Source organism: Aethalodelphis obliquidens, unplaced genomic scaffold (genome assembly GCF_003676395.1).
Source record: "Aethalodelphis obliquidens isolate GAN/ISIS:26980383/991018 unplaced genomic scaffold, ASM367639v1 scaffold61, whole genome shotgun sequence".
NCBI classification, from domain to species: Eukaryota; Metazoa; Chordata; class Mammalia; order Artiodactyla; family Delphinidae; genus Aethalodelphis; species Aethalodelphis obliquidens.
Window position 1 is genome coordinate 3,518,887 of NW_020838005.1, and position 19,293 is coordinate 3,538,179.

Sequence of the window (19,293 nt, forward strand, 5' to 3'; positions counted from 1 at the left end):
TTTTTGCTATACGCGGGCCTCTCACTGTTGTGGCCTCTCCCGTTGCGGAGCACAGGCTCCGGACGCACAGGCTCAGCGGCCATGGCTCACAGGCCCGGCCGCTCTGCGGCATGTGGGATCTTCCTGGACCGGGGCACGAACTCGTGTCCCCTGCATCGGCAGGCGGACTCTCAACCACTGCGCCACCAGGGAAGCCCCACCTTTTCCTTTTTGAGGTGCCTGATCAGACACTATGCCTATCCTTCCACGTTTTCGTAAAACTTTACAGAAGCTGATTTTATACTAAGAATATTAAACTTCCTTGCAGACATTTTCTCCCAGTTGGCCCTCTTAACGTTGTTCATTATGGGTTTTGACATTTAGGCAATTAAACAAATTTTGTTGTCAAAACTAATAACAGATGTTAGATCGGGTGGAACTACGAGTGATTTTTTACTTTTCTCATTTTTCTGCAAAGAATACACTTCCTCCGTGTGCTTTGAAAAAGAAATTGATACCAATGAGAATACTATATGTGAAAAATTAAGTGCAAGGGATGAGTTGTATTAGAAGAAACTTAATAGATTTTGGTACTTTTCTTATTGAACATTAATGAATGTCAGTAAACTAGGCATTGAACTTAAGATATCAAAATAAATGAAACAAGGACCTAGTTAAGCAGGAAGAAAGACTCATGATAATGAATATAAAAGGAAAAGATAAAATTGATTTCAAATAAAACAAGTTCAAAACCTGGTTCTTGAGAAATCTAATCAAGAAAAGAAAATGATAACATATAGAAAGAGTAAAGAGATATAAAAATAGATCATAGGAGATTTTCTAAGCTGTGACATAATCTATATACAACTCCATATTCAAATATTTGAAAATAACATTGAAATGGGTAATCTTCTCAGAAAATACAAATGCCCAAAGTTGAATACCAACCCATGTTTTAAAATCCTGAATAGACATTCATCAGAGAATAAATTGGAAGAGTTTTATCAAAGAATGGCTCCCTACAAAAGCATCAAGCCCAGACAGTTTTATAGACAACGTTTTTCAAACCATCAAAAAACAGATAATTCATATGCTATGTAAACTGCTGGAGAGTATAGAGAAGAGCAAAGGTTATTTTAAAAAATAAAATTATATCAATTTCACTTATGACTATAAGTGCAAAAATATTAAATAAAACATTAACAAGTTAAATCTGGGTATAATAAAATAAAGAATTCCCCAGATAAATTCAAGAAAGGCTTAAACTAAGAATTCAAGGGGAATTTGAGATTGAGAAATAAGTTGATACATATGATTATATTAACATGACAACATAAATAAGTCAAATAGTCATTTCGAAGTATACAAAAACACTCCATAAAAGGAAACATCAATTAGATGAGATCAAGAAAAAACAAGCAAAGTCTTACTGACAAAATAGGACAAAAGTCTGTCTAAAACTAAAAGCAATGTCAAACTCACAGGTAAAATAATAAATACATTATTATCAAATAGAGGAACAAGGTAGAGATACCTACAAATGCAATTTGTATTTAATATTGTTTTGGTAGAACTAGCCAATACAAAGAAACTGAAAAAAAAAAAAAAGAGCTGTAGAAAGGAAAGGGGAAAACCTAAGAGAATTAACTGGAAAACTATTAGATCTAAGTAGATTGGTTGGTTAAGAATGTAATGAGAGATGTGTTGATAAAAGTGTACTTCAGTCCCAACAATTTATTTTGTGGATGCTGACAAACGGATTGTAAGTTTATATGGAGAGACAAGAGACCCAGAAGAACCAACAAAATACTAAAGAACAAAGTCACAGCACTGACACTACTGGACTTCAGGACTTACAATAAAGCTACAATAAACAAGGCAGTGTGGTATTGGTGAAAGAACAGACAAATGGATCAATGGAACAGAAGAGAGAGCCCAGAAAAAAACCCCATGCAATCATAGTCAACTGATCTTTGACAAAGACATGAACAGAATTCAATGGAGAAAGGGTAGTCTTTTCAACAAATAGTGCTGGAACAACTGGACATCTACATACAAAAAAATTAGTCTACACACAGAGCCTACTTACAACTTTTACAAAAGTTAACTCAAAATAGATCATGCACCTAAATTTTGTACAATACAAACTTACAAACTTCTAGAAGATAATGTAGCAGACAGTCTAGGTGACTTTGGCTTTAGCAATGAGTTTTGGTCTAAACATTGTGGTAAATTTCCAGATTTGGGGTTGATTAAGGAAGAGACATGGACATGAGATGCAGTGACACACAACAAACTTATTGAACAGGGTTGCAGGAAAGGGGAAGTCTTTCCCAAGAAGGGACTTTCCAGAGACATTGGAACAAGCCCATCACCCAGAAAGGGAGTAGGGCAGGGGATCTCTTGGGGAAGAGGGGGATATCCGAGAAGGGGGCTGCGAGTCTGGGTGACGTTGGTCAGCAGCAAGGTGAAGAGTCTTTGAGTCAGAGAGCTCTGAAGGGTAGCAGCAGTGTCTGGTCTTTTATGGCTACAGGGTTTGTCTTATTTATGGTTAGCAGATGTTAAATGCAGTTTCACACGGTATGCAAAGTGGGTAAGTTCTAAATGGCTAAGAATGTTTATTTGCATCATAGGTAAAGCAATTGGACTTGCAAGAATCTGAATTTGGTACCAGTGGGCTTTGGGCTAATGGTCCTAACCTGATGTGAAAAAGTAACAACATGGGCTATTTTATGCCAAAAGCAAGAGCTATCTTTGACCCTTTTATATAACACCATCAGGACAATCTATGAAAGAAAAAATTGATTAATATGAACTTCATTAAAATTAAAAACTGCTCTGCAGAGGACACGTTTAAGAGAATGAAAAGACAAGCCACAGACTGGAGAAAATATTTGCAAAACATTTATCTGATAAAAGGTTTGTATCCAAAATATATTAAAAACTCTTAAAACTCAAAATAAGAAAACAACCAGTTAAAAATGCCTAAAAAAATCTGAAGAGACACATCACCAAAGAATATATATAGATGGCAAATAAGCATTTGAAAAGATGCTCAACGTCATATGTCATTAGGGAATCGCAAATTCAAACACTAATAAGATACCACTGCACACATATTAGAATGGCTGAGATCCAAAACACTGACAACACTAAACGCTGCAGTGAATATGAAAACGCAGGAACTCTCATTTGTTGGTAGTAGGGATGAAAAATGGTACAGTCCCTTGGGAAGACAGCTTGACAGTTTCTTACAAAACTAAACATACTCCTACCACACAATCCAGCAATTGCACTCCTTCGTATGTACTCAAATGAGTTGAAAACTTATGTCCCCACAAAAACCTGCGCACAAATGTTTAGAGCAGCTTTATTGATAATTGCCAAAACTTGGAGGCAACCAAGATGTCCTTCAATAGGTGAATGGATAAACAAACTGTGGTACATCCAGGCAACGGAATGTTATTCAGTGCTAGGAAAGAAATAAGCTATAAAGCCAGCAGAAGACCTGGAGGATCCTCAAATGTATGTTTCTTAGTGAAAGAAGCCAGTGTGAAAGGGCTATGTACTGTATGATTCCAACTATATGAAATTCTAGAAAACCAAAACTATAGTAAAAAGATCAGTGATTGCCCAAAGTTAATAACCTCATTTGCAATCCAAGGGTTTGCCGGTTAAAACTACTAGACACCAAGTCTCCCTTCAACACTAGCAAAATTTGAAACATTTGATAGCTGGCAGAGTTACTGAGAGTGTTTTTCTTAGTTTAGACACAGTTGTTCTACGTGCAATTAGAAATCCACCCCCCCCCCCAAAATGTGGTGTGTTTCCAACACTAGTACTTAAATCACCATTCACACATAAATTCAGTCTACTCTTTGTAATTTATGTGCTATTTCCCTAGTGAATCTCAGAGCAGCTATTGTATAAACCACTAGCCTGCATGTAGCACAGGTTTCTGATCCTCACAAGCCTTATTCTTTGCTCAGTACTATAGACCAAGATACATTGTTGCTCCAAGGCACTCATCCCTTTCTGGGCTTTTGTTTGCAATCCTTCTCATTAATCTCCCAGTTCACCAATATACGGGAGGAACGTCTCCACTTTCCCCCCACCTATCACACACATATTCTTGGCCACAAAAATTTAGATTATGCCAACTCGCTAAAATCTTCTTATTCAGCTTGTTTTCCGCTGTGAAGGATCTTTTTCCAAGAGTCTAATGTCTGACACAATGTATGACTTCAATGTGACACCTTGTTTCTTACATTGCATTAGTGGTCTGCTTTCTCGCAGATCTCGCAGATCAGAATTTAACATTAAGTCCTTTCTTGTGTTCAGATCCAAGCCTGCTATTTCCAAAGGGAAAAAAAATATTAGAGGATTTCATATGCTGATGGACTATAGAGAAAACTAACGTTGTTAGATATTCAGACCACATTTTCTTGATGAGCGAGATTTTTCATTCTGGAGTATCCTGTCAAGATGAGAAAACTTACGGAAGAGAAGCTTAGGAGAAAAGAAATTTATCTTCACTGTTAAGATATCAAAATAAATGAAACAAGGACCTAGTTAAGCAGGAAGAAAGACTCATGATAATGAATATAAAAGGAAAAGATAAAATTGATTTCAAATAAAACAAGTTCAAAACCTGGTTCTTGAGAAATCTAATCAAGAAAAGAGAACGATAACATATAGAAAGAGTAAAGAGATATAAAAATAGATCATAGGAGATCTGTTAAAAAAATGATTGCTTTTTTTGCATAAATGATTAGCATTTTGCATAAATGATTAGCATTTTTTTGGTGAAAAGGGAAAGTGAAAAAGGTCTGGTACTGAGACATTGCCAAGAGCATGGACTTGGCCTCCATGTGCATTTTCACAGCTTTAGTCTTCTCTTTTAAACAGAACTTGTAACATTTCCTCAAAGGATTAAGTTCTTAATAGAATCACCTCCTGGATTAAGTACTGCTACTGTTCTTACAGTACAGCATGGATTTCTTTATTTAATGCACTGCATTTTATTTTATTTATTTTTTTATACAGATGGTTCGTATTAGTTATCTATTTTATACATATTAGTGTATATATGTCAGTCCCAATCTCCCAATTCATCACACCACCACCACCCGCCCAGCACTGCATTTTAATGATCTGTTTATGTGTATACCTCCAACGCCTGGTGTGAAGTTTAGCAGATCATAGGTACTTAGTATATGTTAGGAGACTTGAACTGGTAAGTGAAAATCCACTGCTAACTGCAAGTTTCATGAGAAAAAGAACTGCGTTATTTTCCTCCCTTCCCTGAAATTACACAGTGTTGCATTCCAAATGTAGCAACCTTGCAATTTACATTGCAGATGGCTTATCTTCCAGGACTTGAATTTTTTTAAATCTTTTAATGGAAATTACAACCCACACTTCAGAGCATTTCACATTCTGCTTTTCAGTCCCGGGAGAGATCTGTATGTGTAAGATCAGTTTAAAGATATACAATAAAATGAATTTAGGGTAATATATAAATCAGCATTTCAAAGGATAACTATTCCATGACAACTTTAATCAAACTGAATTCAGAAGAAGGTACAAACCACCATCCCATAGTGCTAAAGCCGCCTTTATTTCCAGGGGATTAAGTCTAACTATTGATAAAGCTGGGAATGATTACTATAGAAATCCAGTTGCTAGGTACCAATAACCAGAAACCACTTTCATCTTGAGCTAGTTCTCTAGTAAGCATTCAGTTCATTCCATGTTTAGTAAATGATGTCAAGGGCCAAAATGTGGAACATATTACAGTGGTTTTCGAAAGTTTGGAGCCTTGTGGGCACCAGAAGCCCTCTTCCCTGTAGATTTCGGGTGGCGCCCGGGACTGAGTCCCCGGCACACAATTGATAAAACTGCCCAGTCTCAGAGTTCTTTCAAAGAACCCTCCGGGTTACCGTAGGAACTAAGGGTTTCTGGGGGCAGGTTGGAGAGTCCATGGCCAGGCACTGATTCAGCTCTCAGCCCAGCCAGGACCCAGGCAGTTAATTGGCTGCTGTCCCTGCGGGCATTTTTGCTCTAGCAGGGATTTTGGCTTTCTAGGGGCTCTTTGAGCAACTCCTCATTGGCTCAGGTTCTCTGGGGAGGTTAATGACACAAGTCACAAATCTGAGCCACTGCCGCCCGAGCATTGGTTCCTTCCCATGTCCTGCTGGTGACTTGATGACAAGTATTTGGCAGGATCTGGGCACAGTGGAGACAAGCGGACTCCGTGTCGGCTTTTTGGCTGTTGCTATTTTAGGGCTTTCCACAGACCTTTGCCCTACTGTTGACTAAACAGAGCAAAGGGGAGAGACGCAGAATGAGATAGGACAAACCGTAAGTCTAGCATTTTGGAAGGGAGAATTTCACAAAGACCTACTGCTAATGTTTTTGGATCATTATGGACTCATAGGACTGCAACCAGGAAAGGACCTTAGACATTTCATGCCCACTAGATTTTAGGGATCAGAGATGCTGACCGGTCTGTTCTGGATCACACAACCAGTTAGCAGCAGTGACGAGCGGGGGGTTTTGGACTCCTGGCTCCTTTTTGCTCTCTCTGCTCCATAAAAAGCTAAAATGCAGCTCTCCATCTGATCAAAGTTAGACAGCATTCTAGAAATGCACATCTTTTTAAAATCTAAATGACAAATAGGAAAACCTGGTGCTGTTGATAGTTTCACTTTCCCTCCTGTTAAGACGAGGCTGCTATTGAGACGGACTCACAGATTTAGAGAACGAACTTATGACTACCAGGAGGGAAGGACGGGAAGGTGGGATAGTTAGGGAGTTTGGGATTGACATGTACCCACTGCTACATTTAAAATGGATAACCAACAAGGACCTCCTTATAGCACAGGGAGCTCTGCTCAATATTTTATAACAAGCTAACTGGGAAAAGAATTTGAAAAAGAATAGATACATGTATATGTATAACTGAATTACTCTGTTATACACCTGAAAATAACACAACATTGTTAATCAACTTTGCTCCAATACAAAATAAAAAGTTAAAAAAAAAATGAGGCTGTTATTGCAATGGGAAAGAAAAAAGAAAAAATTCAATACCGTCCCCAAGGTGGCCCTTGTACCGTAACTCAAAATCTTTCCTCCTAGTTATCAAGGATGCTGACTCACAGTGAGCCTGGGAGAAAACTAACTGTGAGGAAAATGTGCCCCTATTGAATTTCTCTTACTGACCATTTCTCTAAACGGAGTGATACCTAGCTCTCCTTAGAACGGATAATGTGCTCTTGCTTCTCCTCCACCTGTACCACATTTCCTCCTTTTAAAATACGGACACGGGTTCGTGCCCCGGTCCGGGAAGATCCCACGTGCTGCGGAGCAGCTGGGCCCGTGAGCCATGGCCGCTGAGCCTGCGCATCCGGAGCCTGTGCTCCGCTATGGGAGAGGCCCCAACAGTGAGAGGCCCGCGTACCGCCAAAAAAAAAAAAAAAAAAAAAAAAGTCACCTCCTCAATGAAGCCTTCCCTAATCACTGGGTTTAAAATTGCCAGCCCAGGGCTTCCCTGGTGGCGCAGGGAAAATGTAATTGACTGACCTGTGTTTTTTCTGGCATTTCTACGGAGAAGGGGAAAGGGGGAGGCGAGGAGAAGGCGGATGAGCGGGGAGAGCAAAGTTCAGTGATTGTAATGTATTCTCCGGAGAGAAAAAAACAGTATCGGATTGCAAGGCCAGTTCCTTGCACTGTGACTTGTCCACTGACAAGGAGACCCAGAAGAGAAATTCTTTTTTTTACCAAAGTGGTACTCAGGTAGCCCATGATAAATTAAACTGATCATACTTGATACTTTGTTTCATTCTGATTCATTAATTCATTCAAAACCATTTTTTTATTTGCTGGGATGGAGGGTGGGGTGGGGGGAGGCACAGGAAGTGGTAGTCAGAGACGATTACTCTCTGGTCTTCAAGACCTCACCAATCCTAAATACCATAGGAAAAATAAAAGCGACTTGCCACAGGGCTGTGGAAGAGAAGTCTCTCATTTTTAGCTGCAGCGAAGAAGAATGTTTACACAGAAGAGGACACACTGGAAATCTACCTTGAAAGAATGATCTGCGTCTGAGCCATTGTCCCGCAAGGTCATTTCTGATTGTTCTTAAAAGTTGGCTTCATAGAGGGTCTGCTTTGGAACAGGGTTCATGCCATCAGTAGCAGGTGACAAAGGGTAGGAGCAGCTTTCCAGAGGCAGAAGCGGTTTCCAGGAGAGCAAGTTATAAGATGGTGGCAGGTGGGGGGAAGAAGAAGAGAGAGAGAGCGGTCAGTTGGCAATAAAGTGGAATTTGGGGAGGATGCTGAACGTTGGCTATGCTTGTATCCATTTGTTCGGTTCTGGAAACACTATTTCTACAATGCATCTCTTCCACAAATCATATTGTTTGCTTAGATTTAGTCCATCACTCAGTCACTTTCACATGGGCACTCATATCAACTGTCCAGAAATTGAGAAGCAAATGGGAAATCACTAATTCAGAGTATCCAGCTAATGGTTTATAGGAAGGAAACCTCATATATATATATATATATATATATAATATTATATAGTACATAACTTACATTTATTCTATATATAGTAAATAATATAAAATATTATAAAAATAACATAATAAATTATATTTCATTTATCATAATATGTATATTGAATGAAATGGAGGGTTTCCTTCCTGAAATAATATATAATATGCACATATTATATAAGTGTATATATGTGTATATATATATATACACACATATATATATATATATACTTGTCAGTAAAACTGATGCAAACAGTGCTAACTTCTATAAGTAATGTAGCATTATTTTCCAAGTTCATCAGCCCATTTTTGTTTTCTTTTTGGCCTTGCCTCGAGGCTTTCGTGATCTTAGTTCCCCCACCAGGGATGGAACCTGGGCCCACGGCAGGGAAAGTGCCGAGTCCTAACCACAGCACCACCAGGGAATTCCCCCCAGTTGTCTTAAATAGAGCTTGTTCTTTACAAGAATACTGTATCGATAAATTTCAAATATAGAATAAAACAGAAGTCTCACGTAAAAGTGTAGATGAATAATTTCTGTTTCTTTTTGCTCTTTTTTATTTTTTTAAAGAAGACCAGATCTTTATTATTACTCACAAAGGCAGTCATTCCCAATCCTTAAATGATTTAATGGAATCAGGAATTTGACATCTTGTTCTTGTAAAAATTCAGAAATACCAAAGGAGTCTCACTATTGCCAAAAGTTAAAAAGATAAAAAAATGAATCCTACTCAAGAAATATACAATAACATAGTAATTTTAGGTCAGAAACAGAAAACACGTGCTAAAAAGGAAGGAGCACACAAATCAATTTTTAATAATATCCTAAGAGGAAAAAAATAATTGTCAGATATACACACTCCAAATTTTAAAAAAATGAAGAGTACAGGAGACCAGTTTATAGCTTAACTCTCTGTAGTTCTTAGACCTATAGGGAAGGAATTGCAGTTCCTCTAAAAACGGCCACAGTCAGTAGAAAAAATTGCAGAACTCTCATTTTTGGCGAGTGACCCAAATGCCCTGGACATCACCAGTCTTTGAGTACAAGTGAGGACACAGTAGCGTGAACATCAAACGACTTTGGCTCTGAGCCTGGGACAGCAGAACTGGGATTCTGAACATCAACAGTATGCTTTCAGAGTCAGAGTTCTTAACTTCCCGTTGAATTACTTCTTTCAAAAGAGTCCAAGAGGTCAGGTGGAGGAGTCCAACCCCCTCTTCTCTATCCTCTCTCTACTTCAAGTATCTTCACCAGAAACCATACCATATGAAAACAAACCCAAATAATAATAATAACAAGAATAAGGAGGAGGAGAAGGAGAGGAACGAGAAGGGGAAGAAGGAGAGGAGGGGAAGGACTCTCTATCTTCCCTCTTTCCTTCCTTCCTTCCTGCCTGCCTGCCTTCCTTCCAAGTTTTACGTAGCAACAGCTCACATCATGTCAGGCCCATACCAGAACCACAAAGGTGACTAAAAACCAGGACCCTCCACAGGATCACAGTCTAGTGGGAAGAGCAGAGGGACCAACAGCGTTAACAATTTAACCTAAATAAACAAGACTAAATAGAAGCATCTGGTAAACCTCAATGCAGATAATGCTGGAAGGAGAAAGTAAGAGGCCGGCAGGAAACGAACTGAGTTCACGAACAAATTAGAAAAAGATATGTCTGAGCCTAAGTCAAGACTGACTCCTGACTCCTGAGGCTACCACAGAAAAGTGTGGTCTAAAAGCGGCTCACAGCTAGGGAATAATTAGCTGCCAGATGTTCCTAAGGGATAAATAAACTGAAGGCCACAAAATTGCTAGGTTTCAAGTAAATTCATTAGGCGCTACAGAGAGGACCAGAATAGAGAAGAATGGACCACATAAGCAAATAAGTAAAGCAGAGAAAATTTAGCATTACACTAAGTAGTGTAATTTATCGTTCTTCTAGAGAAATTTTTTAAGGGCAAAATTAAAGGTTCTATCTTGGTCTGGTACTTCTTTAGTGGCATTTGTTTTGTGCATGGTTTATGCAATCCATATGAGACCGTACAATCCACATGAGTCCATGAGTGGAATGGAGAAAGCTGGAAATACACTAGCCCAGCTGGAGGTCAAACCCAGCCTGGGAAACACCAGTTGGAGGGAAAGTGGAAGGCTCCACTTTTTAGAGCTACTTTTCATTAAGGAGAGGCAGTACAGTGTCATGAAGCAAGGTCTTCGAAATCACAAAGGCTGTTAGGGCTGCCTCTATGATTTACTAGCTGTGTAATCTTGGGTCAGTTATTTAACCTTTGAAATCTTAAATTTTTTTCATCCGTAAAATGGAAGTGGTAACAGCATCTCCTTCGTAGGTTTTTCTATAATATGAAATGAGATCTTGCCTGTGAATAGACTTCCCAGTGCTGGATTCATGATAACGTCAGCTATCCCCGCTTGTGGTGGCTATGGTGGTGGGGAAGGTGGGACGTACATGGAAGGAGGGGGTGTTTCTTTACTATTTATTTCTGCTGCAGTTGTCTTCATCTCTCTATTTAAATAAGTATAATAATTCACTCTAACTAAAAAAGTAATTAATAATCTGGGAACCCTTAGACATAAGTGCATTCTCAAATGCCCCTGTATGTCAAAATGCCAACCCATATATCTGTCTTTGGCAAGACTTGTGGGAGTTGCTTCCCATAATATTGATTTAAAGGCTTTGGAGATATGGTCCAAATATCTCCAATCTCTTCTTTATAAGGTTAGGCACTATATTTAAACCTTCTCTGAATCCATTGATATTTTCTGCTTGTCAGGGTAAGGCGTTCTTAATCTTTTCTGCCTGGAAGCATATATGAGACATTGGTTTTCAGCTCTGGGACTATGAACTTGAAGCTCTCTCTCTTGGTGACTGGATGAGCTACAATCAAAAGTCTCTCAAGGAATGCCAAGGCAGAGAGGGAGCATCCTTACTGCTGGGTGCTTGTGCGAGGACTTGTGCCACATGGGGTCTACCAAGCAGCAGTTGGGTTTCCTCATACCTACCAGGGGCACTGGTGGCCGTGCTCTCACCCCCCCCTCCCCACTACAAGGCACTGCTAGAAAGGGTTGCCGCAGTCACCCCCTCGTGGTCTCAAATACCAGTCAGAAAGGCTGTACCAGCTTGGCAACTGCAGCACCTAATTCTGACTGTGTCAATCTCCTAGAAATCACTTGACCCAAAACCCATATGAACAGAAAGGAGAAATCCAGGAAAAACCAGATTTGAGCAAGAAACCAGAAAGGGGAAGAGGATCGGCGTTTTGGGGAATTCAATATCATGGCTTCCTGCACAAGGAAGCTGCAGATTTCTTAGCGAGCAAAGGCTATTAACATTCTCTTTAAATTTGACGCCTAAACTCAACACGATGCAGGGCGTTTGACAGGGACTGCACTTCCTGTCACAATTTATTTGGGAGTTAATGTTTCTGACTCAAAAACTCGCTGAAAGCCTATTTCTCTGCTGTCATAAATCGAATCATCCCACCAATCTCAGTAAAACTTGGATCCTATTCAAGTGTTGCATGCAAAACTGAGAGCATTGAATAGCTTTTGAAAAGGGAAGATTCTGTGTAACAGGAACCAACGAGGGCACAGATTTTCCCAAGGGATTTGGCATAAGTCCCCAGAGGTTAGGGATGGCCTTTGAGTTATCCGACAGACTCTCTCTTCCCATGCCAACATCCTTTTCGGGTTTGGTCAGAATGTTGGCATGCTAACGGGGTAAAGTAGAGCAATCCGATTGTTGCCATAAGCGCCAAAGACCTTCTTGTGGGTTATTGAGGTTTAAACCCAATGCTTTCTGAAAGCAGAAAGCAAGACTTGACTTTTCTTTGGGGTGGCTTCACAGACCTAGCACGATGGTCAGCTGAGAGCTTCTTGGGTCACAGCACCTAGAAAAGCTCCGGAAACCAAGGAGATCCTCAGTAAACACTTCGTGATTGACAAATGTGTCACATCTGCTGTTGTTACATTTGATTTCTGCGTGCTTCTTATGTATCCATAAGAAGCCGTCATTGCTTCAGGCATGTATTTGAAGACCATTAAATGTTCCTCCACTTCATTATTTCATAGCCAAATTTTTCACGAAGCCGCAGGTACCACCCCCTGTGCTTTTATAGCAGTCGTAGTTATACCATTTATTATACTCTGCTGTGTTAACCCGTTGCTTATCTCTACTACCCTTAGATAGGGGAGAGGACTAATTCTTGTTTATCCTTGTCACCCCAGTGCCTAGCATGGTAGACAGCATTTCAGAAGCATTCAATAAATACATACTACACAAAGCTCTGCACTCAATGTGAAGGCTTTGTGTTTCTGAAGTATTCAAACTGACATCTATCAATTCTAAGACTCCTGAAAAAAGATTTTTTTCATCATGAATCAGAACTGAATTGTGCAATTTGCATGAGATGAACAACATTTTAATGCCTACCTTTACTTTCTATTATGCACTGTTTTCCTTCATGCTAATTTTGCTGTCAGAGGTCCAGGAGGAGAGTGAAACACTTTATGTCTCCTTTGCAAAAAAATTTAAAACACAAACCAGAATTTTTAAGCATATTCTTTTCTTTAGCAGTTTTTTTTTTCTTTTTATTCCTCCTCCCCCCCCCCTTTTTTTTTTTTTTTTTGGAATGGCTTCCATTTTCTCTTTAAAAGTTAAGTCTAGAGTGCTTTGGACTTATGGTACAAGAACACATATTTACTTCAACATTTTGCAAATATTTGTTGAGTTCCTATTATTACAAGACACTTCTGGAGGTAATAAGAGAGATGGAAAGATGGACAAAATTGTAGCTCTCATTGAGCTTAAATTCTAGTGAAGGGGAAACAAGTAATAAGAAAACAAACAATAAAATGTCAGGACATGGTCAATGTTCTCAAGATAAAGGAGTGATAGACAGGGTGTATTGAGCTTCTCTAGAATGGGCTGTCAGGGAAGGGCAGACTAAGGAGGTGACATTTAATCTGAAATCTGAATGAGCCACAGGAGTCAACCTCTGGACTCAGGGAAACAGCCGTCCAGGCAGAGAGGATGGAAGGAGAGCCCAAGGTGGTAAAAAACGTGGCTTGTCCATGGAACAGAAGACCATCTTCTTCCTCTACAGGGAGTCTGTTGGCCTGCAGGCTCCCACTAGGTAACTGCCATAGACTGAATGTGTCCTCCCAAAATTTGTACGTTGACATCCTAATCCCCAATGTGATGGTATTAGGAGGTGAGTCCTTTGGTAGGTGATTAGGTCATGAGGGTGGTGCCCTCTTGAATGAGATTAGTGCCTTTATAAAAGAGACCCCAAAGAGCTTCCTTGCCCCTTCCATCATGTGAGGACACAGCAAGATGACAGCATCTATGAACAAGGAAGCAGGCTCTCACCAGACACTGAATCTGCTAGCACCTTGATCTTGGACTTCCCAACCTACAGAACTATAAGAAAGAAATATCTCTTGCTTATAAGCCACCCAGCCCAGGATACTTCGTTATAGCAGCCCAAACAGACTGAGACAGTAACCCTTATGGAATCGACTCTCATTTAATCCTTGCAGCAATCCTGTGAGGTAGGTATTGTCCTTATAGAAGAGGAAATTGAATCCCAGGGAAGGTCTGCAAAACACCTCTGGTCACACAGCTGATTACTTCCTGTTTGAGCTGGGAGCTGACTTGAGATCTCACACTCACATCCACTTCTTTTTGCTTCAGCACCCTGCACAACCTTCTTGAGGGCCTTGTCTGGGCTCACGAGTGTGCTCGGCTTCCCTCCCCACGAAGGCTCAGCACAGTTGGATTCTCGCTTTTGTTGGTGGAATTTTGCTTGACATTCCTGTAATTTGATGCCTAAGAACTCCCTTGACTCTTTGAAAACACAGATAGGTGGGGAGAGAGTGAGAGATAGTGGGGGTGGAGGTGGGGAGGGACAAGGAAGGGGAAGGAAGAAGAAAAGGAAAGCTCACATTTATGGAGCTCATACTACATCCTGGATACGGTGCCAGGATCTTTACACGATGGACTCTCCATTAAATCCTCCACCCCTGAGCTTTAACCTCCGGTGTCACACTGATTACCCAGCCATCTAAGGCCTACTGGTCCATGGAAGGTCTCAGATACTAACTTGAACAGCCACTTGTCGACTGAAAACAAATGCACAACTTAAAAGTCGAGGGTTATGTTTTATTCAGTGGACTTTCTGAGGATCTCAAGCCCGGGATACAGCCTCTCAGATAGCTCTAAGGGACTGCCCCAAAGAGATAAGGGAGGAGCCAGGATATATAGGAGTTTTGTAACAAAAACTAGATCAGTGGAACATCAAAAGATTACTGTTAATTAAAGGAAAACAGACCTCTCAAGTTAATGAATTTAGTGCTTTTCTATGTATGGGAAGATGCAAAAGTCTGGGCTCACTGAAATCATCCCTTTGGTATATACCTCAGCTATCTGGGGCCAGTATCCTGTGTTTTCTCATCCCTGGGTCTCCTCAGGGTGCACCATTGAGGGTGGCTGCACTGGCTGATGGCTTGATGGTGGGCATCCTGTTTTTATCCTGAGTTCCCTCAGGGCTCACTGTCATGGGGTGGCTGTAATGTGATGGCTTGATGGCCGCAACACCCTTTGTTTACTGAGCTGGCAGGCAACATGGTTCATTTACACACTCAATGGTTTTTTTTTTGTTTTTTTTTTTGAATGTCAGAGATTAGAACTTTCTGGGAAAGCAGGCTTGGGGCTCTCGGGCACCTCTCTGTGGCCACCAACTAAAGCATTCCAAGGACCATTAAAATGCATTAAAACACGTTGTTGAGCTGCTCTAAAAGAGTGGTCAACTCTTGGTTTTCTTCTTGTCTGTCTTTTCTGCTTCCTGTCACGTTAAGAATGTAAATGGATAAGAGAAATGTGCTTCTTAAATATTAGTGACCTCTGAGTGCTTCTAACAGAAACACACGGTGAGAGACTGGCATCAGAGGGGTCAGAATGAAAGTACAATTCACTCTGCCACTCGGCTGCTCTTGGATGAGTTAATCTGTCTGCATCTCAGTTTCTTCATCTGTAACTGGGACCAACGGTCCCTACTGCCTGAGATGCTCTGGAGGTTAGATGGACGATACATGTGAAGGCAGCCAGCTCACCGCAGTGAGTAATAAGTTTTAGCTCTTTTCCTTCTCCTCTCCTTTGCTCTAAACACAGAATTATTTCATTAAACACTCTCAGATCAAAATAAATGTTGCTTCATTTCCAAGCCCTCCCCAAGCCTAAGGGAACAGTACCTTCCCAGGAAAACCAAAAACAGGTAAAGAAATCTGTGAGAGTGGGTTAGATTCTGGGCTCTTTCAGAGAGAGAGATGACCCCAAATGTGAAGGGAAGTGTTTATGGTGTGCTCTTCATCAAGGGCCCCTGCCTAGGGCATTCTGGGCTGGCTGCCACCTGTTCTTCTCTTTCCCCCTGTGAGTGAGCCACTCTCTTCTGGGTGCAGCCATACTTGAGGGTGTTTCCTTGCACTCCCCCATGCAGGAAAGGCAGGAAAAGGCCGAACACAAATGACAAGCCCACTCTTCTCTGTTTGTATTTATTTTGTTGACTGCTGCAGCAAAACTCTACCAGTGGCTTACCTTTCACAACGGATGTCTCTTCTGCCTTCAGTTGCAGGAACTGTTCCAAAGCAGATGCCAACCGAATGCTGGTGCCAAAAGCACATAGAGGCAAAGCTGCAAAAGAACTAGAAGAAAACACCAGACTCCTGGGAAGCCACCCAGGGAGGGAGAACAAGGACTCAATTTGCTCTGCGGTCTTGTAGGGAGGGATGGGCAAGCCCTCAGGGCGTTGGCACCCTCTGTGTGTCCCTAACTCCTCTGCCTTCACCTTTGCCTTTTGAAAAAGAGCACGGCACAAGGAGACATGGGTTTGAATTCTGCCTTGTTATTTAGGGGCTGTGATACCCTGGAGAAGCCACTGACCTTTGCCAGGCTTCAGTTTCCTCGTCTGTGAAACAGAGCCCATGATTTTGTGGGAAGAAAGTATGATAATGGATGTGAAAACCTCATAGAGTTAATAAAACATAAAATGTGCTCAACGGGTTACTCTTTTCATTAACAGGAAAGATGATATTAAACGATAGCTTCCTAGAAAATGTGCATTTAAAATATATTGAAGGATGACCCCCAAGATGTCGATTACTTCTGGTTCATAAAGTTTAAAGGCGATTTTTATTGCTTCATTTATAGTTACCTATATTCTCTCATTTTTCAATGATGAACATGTATTGCTAATATAATAAGAAAGTAAAGAGAACTGAGGCTGTAGAAGAATATTAATAGTCTAGAAAATGTTCAAAATATATTGTTGTGAACAAAGGCTTGGATATATAAAACACCACACTATAGTATGTGTAGATAACACAGAGAAGCTACAGGGAAGAGGTAGGATAAAACCCTTACAGTGGTCGTCTCTGTGGAGAAATTATAGGTGGTTTTAATTTTCTTCTTTTTGATGTCACATTTCCCTCATTTTTATATTAGTTCTACAAGTCCTGAAAAGGGAAAAAATACAGGTAAATTATTTTAAAAGCATGCAAAAGGTGAACAGACATTGCTGATAGGAAACAAACATTATGCACGTAAATAAAATGTTAATGGACTTCCCTGGTGGTCCTGTGGTTAAGGCTCCGTGCTCCCAATGCAGGGGGCACAGGTTTGATTCCTGGTCAGGGAACTGAGATCCCATACGTGGTGGGGTGCGGCCAAAAAAATAAATAAATAAAATTAAAAAATAAAATGTTAATGTAAATAGATATAGGGGTCACCAAACCTGTAGCAACGATGTTGAATAAATAGCATATTCAGTATCCTGTAATGTCCCTAAACCACCTTGTGTCCTGCCTCAGTGCCTTTGCTTACGCTGCTCCTTCTGCCCAGAATTCTTTCTCCTCTGCCTTCTGCCCTGACCCTCTCTTATCACATGTCAAGCAGGAGAGCATCTACTATTATCCAGGATTCAATCTAATTTTTCCTCATCTGCGAAGCCTTTCCATGCATTTCCTGGCAGACCTCTGCCCATTCCCTCAGGATCATGTAGATTAGTCTGTGGGAAAAGCTACAGCACTTGACTGCACTGATTTATTCACACACCACCTTCCCCTCATGCACCTCTTTATCTTAATACCTAGCAAAGTGACTGGCACATAATATGTGCTCAATAAATGTTGATTAAGTAAATTAATCGCTTCATCTGAATCTTTTTTCATATCTTCTTTAGGGTAATTGGTTTCAATGCCTGCCCATCATAATGTCTAGTTATTGGGCAATTTTAGGCCAAAATTATAATCATCAATGGGCTTTGTAGGGTTAACCAAAGTAGAGACAAACAAACTCAATTAGTAATATTGGGGATAACCTGACAGTATTTCTAAATTAAAAAGCAAGATAGTAGCAACTAAAAACCATGATCTATCAAAACAATATGCTCATTTGCAAGGCATCTTTGTCCTAAATTGAAAGAATTCCACCTATATTTGTGCACATGTGCACTGGAAGAGCTTCTTGATGTTAAGTGTTGCTTGCCACTGGACTTCTTGGGACGATCATTCGCAATTATGGCTACTCATTAGAGTCACTAGGAATGTTTTTAAAATTATGACCCCAACCCAATCAAAACAAAATCTCTCGCAATTCAGAGTTGGAATTGAGAGCTCTTTGCCTTTAAAAATGGAGAAGAGAAGTTGTATTTTAAAACAATTTGAGTCCTTTAAGGGAACTCTCCACCAACATGCTATCAATAGGATGACGCTAAAATATCATATTAACTAGGGTTCTCCCGAACAAAGCAGGACATATACTTACCCTAGCCATGAGCCATATTTGAGGTTCAGCCTTCAAATGGATATGATCAAGAATAAACCGAGGACAATTAGTTGTTGCCTATCTCTGATGATACAGAGCCAATGAACAATTCTAAGCTCCCTACAAGAGTTCTTGGAAGTTCTATACCAAATAAATTTCCTGTCCCAGTAGTTTTGAAAGAACAGAGATGGGAGTTTGGAAATTAGTAGAAAACTAACAGCTATTTTGAAAACTTATTACCCAGATACTGGAGTAATATACTTGTATATTTTCTTTGTCTCTCCAAAGAAGTGGCTACCCAAACACCTGGTATCAAAGGCAAAGAGTGAGGAAGGGTAGAGTGCCTTGAGGTCACTCTAGCTTCAATTTTTATTCCGTATTTGTGATACTCCTTTTTAAAAAAGCTTCTCAGTATTACCATTCTCCCTAGCCTCCTAATTTCTCTATGTTTTTTTCTTTTAAAAACCTAAGCCAGAATAAAATCGTCCCACATTAATGATGACAAGAATAGAAAATATGATGAATAGGAGAATCAAAGAACTGCAGCTGTGGATACTAGAGAGAGCGCTGAGTCAACCAATCTTGACTTAAATCACATAACCCAAACTGTCTAAGACACAGCACTCTAATCTAATACCCTGTTTTGTGGGGAACTGTAAGAAACAAAGAAAATAAAGGATTGGGAAGATTCTTAAAGATGTACTTGGTCCATGGTTAACTTGCTAACTTGTGGTACTGTGTGTGTTATCTGAGATGGAATTATTAGACATCAATGATTTCATGATCATGCAGTGGTCCAACAATGCAGATGAAAGCTAAGCACTAAAGTATTATCGAAAGCAATATTTCTATAAGAGGATACGCATAGTGTTACTTCCTCTATATTTAGATTTATTTCTATCATCTTATTTTGGCTTTCTATTA